The 2856-nt window shown below is 33.0% G+C and overlaps 1 pseudogene; it reads right to left on the bottom strand.

Moving 5' to 3' along the window:
- Positions 1 to 278: 278 nt before the first annotated feature.
- Positions 279 to 994, bottom strand: LOC149578020 (cytosolic sulfotransferase 5-like; annotated as a pseudogene).
- Positions 995 to 2856: the final 1862 nt, after the last annotated feature.

The following is a 2856-nucleotide window of genomic DNA, read 5'->3' as shown; positions in this document are numbered from 1 at the left end:
ATTATAATAAAACTAGATAGAACTTAAACTGTTGAAGCTTAATTAAGGTTGCAGATAACAAAAGGGAAATGTAACTAAAATACTAAATATATGTTTAGATCTGACATCGAACAATAACAATGGTACGGCCTCTGTCTTAACTTTTATTTGGAACTATCTCGTAACAGAGACCACTACTGCCAAATGAAAAAGCCTATCCTATTATACATAGATATTACTTTGTGTATTTACTCTAGAATACTTATGTCCATCCTGCACAAAACATGGAGGCCTGTATGTCAGAGTTCATACTTGAGGAACAGTCCTGCTTCTTTGTACCTCTTTTCCACTGTAAAATCCATACGCATGTTCATCTCTGGAGTAAAATAGTTCTTCCAGTCACCCACTTCACCTTTGAGAAAGAAATACTGATTAGTTATCTGACCAGTTTTGAAATTCTGTCTGCCATTTCTGTTAACGTCTAGAGTGGAAAGAGATTGAAAGCTGCACTGACTATCTATGCGACCGATGTCTTCGTCCCTTAAAGACAATTCCCCAAGGAAATCAGAAATCTTTCTGATATGTGTCAAGGAATCTGCCTTCATATCTTCATAAGTCAAAAACAGAATGTTACTCTGATATCTACTGGCATTCCAAAAGCCCAAAACATGATCAACAAAAGGACCGTTGAGGGAGACATCGTTACAGAATGAATCGAGGAATACCTCCTTGGAAACTGGACGTTTCGTTTCATCACTGTTGAAGATAGCTTGCAGGGCTGGCAAGAACTTCCAGTGGGAAACAAAAGTGTCCTTTGGATTTCGACCGATATAAATGATTCGACAGCCCAGAGAGCGGAGTAAGGAAGATGGCAGCCGAAAATCCTGGGCGAAGGCATATCATCAATTGCAGTGGAAGCATTACTTACGGTCCGTGAATCGTATATGCTTTCTACGTGCGGAATCAAGTCATGGGCATTTCCCCCGTTCAACTGTTTCTCTTTGCTTTCGCTCATAACGCTGGCAACGATAGATTTCACCCAGGTGGCTCCCGTCTTCAATCCAGAGCACAAAAACACGTCGTCCTCCCGTGCTTTGAACTCTCAGTACATTTTCATCACCGCTTCCAAAGTGAATGGTTCGTAGAAGAAACCATGGTGCTCGACAAGCTCAACTCCATACAGGTCTTTGGGTCTTCCAGTAGAAGAAGTGAAGGCTGAGCCTGCAGACATTATGAAACGAAGGGTGCAGATGCAGATTATATGATGAGATAAGTGCGATAATGGTAACAAAGATGTCTCTTAATATAAAGATTACCTATAGTATTCACTGAGTGGCACATTCCGTGATGGAGATATTTTTGAGCGGTGTGTTCACTTCTAATAGTCCTCCGAAAAATACAACATAAAAACGCAGTGCTTATCTCCTGGTATGAATTCTTGACAGAAAAGATTCCCATCCATTTCTTTACAATTTATGAGACACACATTTTCCTTTCCCTCTTGTCCTTTATTACAGCTTTCCAACAGGACGAGACGGTCCTTTATGTGTGGTTTTTCATTTAACTTGGTGAATATCTATTTACAATACTGGATTTCAATTTTTCCTTATTGAATTTTCTACCATTAAATTATAGTCATAATGTTCATTTAAAATTTAAATAGCATTTTCATCTGAATCAAATATTAAAATCTACCAAATATTAACATAACTTAAAACGTTACTTCCAAAAATACAACTTAAAAAAATAAAGAGCTTAGTTCAAAAAAGTCTAACTATTAGAAATTCTTAACAAAAAAAATTCTGATCTGCTTTCTTTGTTGTCCTTTATTACAGCTTTTTGAGAGGACCCTGCATGTCACTTTCTTGAGGTTGAGTTCATTTAACTAGGTGAATGTCTATTTACAATAGTAAATATCAAAATTCTTTTCATAAATTATAGATATAATATTGATTTAGTAACATTTATATTTAAACAAATTTTACAAAATATACTCAGCATTAACATAATTCTTGTATAAATAGTCGTTGCATGTTTTTGTATGAATATAAATTTTGATTTACAAAAAAATATTAAAATGTCAGTAAAAAACCTATGATCTAATACAAGATTAGAATTATGCAAAAATTAGAAGAGAAAAAAAAGTGAATTTAAAATAAAGTAAATCTAGCTAAAAGAAGTAAATAATTTCAAATCCTCTTGCAATGATTGAAATTCATATATGAGTGATTGGAATATTTGAATTAAAACTAAATGTATAAATAGCACAAGTTTTTGAAAAATAAAACAATCTTTTAAATTAGTTTAAATGAAAAAACAAAGAAAAGAATCATAACACCTTGGAAAGAAGAAAAAAGGATTTCATAATGTTGTATTGATGTATGATCTAAGTTTTCTTTTAAATATCCTACTTCATTTTGTTGTATCAATAGAAATATTGAGACTTTAAATTAATATTATAATTATAAAGGTAAAGGATTGGGCAAGCATGATAAGGACTTGAGAAATCCTATGGAGTTCCAAATATAAAGGTATCTATATCTTAAGACAAAAGGAAAATGAATATAGCTTATGAAGATTCTCGAAAAATGCAAGAAAGGAATTTTGACATTAAATAGAAGAAATGATTTGGATGATTGGGAATGGACATTAGAACAAAAATAACATGAAAAAGAAAAAGGAATCTCAATGTTGTGATATTCATGGTCAAAATAAAGGGATGATTTAGAGGGGAGTATTTTTAATTTCTACCACCAAATGAATAGAGATGGTCAATAGAGAATTAATAATATGTAACTTTTATGTCCTCTATTCTAGACTCTTCTCTAACCCATTCCCATCTACCCTAAATTGATTTTTACATTGTATTTTGTCACT

This window comes from Cupressus sempervirens, chromosome 1 (genome assembly GCF_028749045.1).
Source record: "Cupressus sempervirens isolate cs-2001-9-10 chromosome 1, ASM2874904v1, whole genome shotgun sequence".
Taxonomy (NCBI): Eukaryota; Viridiplantae; Streptophyta; class Pinopsida; order Cupressales; family Cupressaceae; genus Cupressus; species Cupressus sempervirens.
Note: the sequence above shows the minus strand (reverse complement) of the source record. Positions and strands in the feature narration are given on the sequence as shown.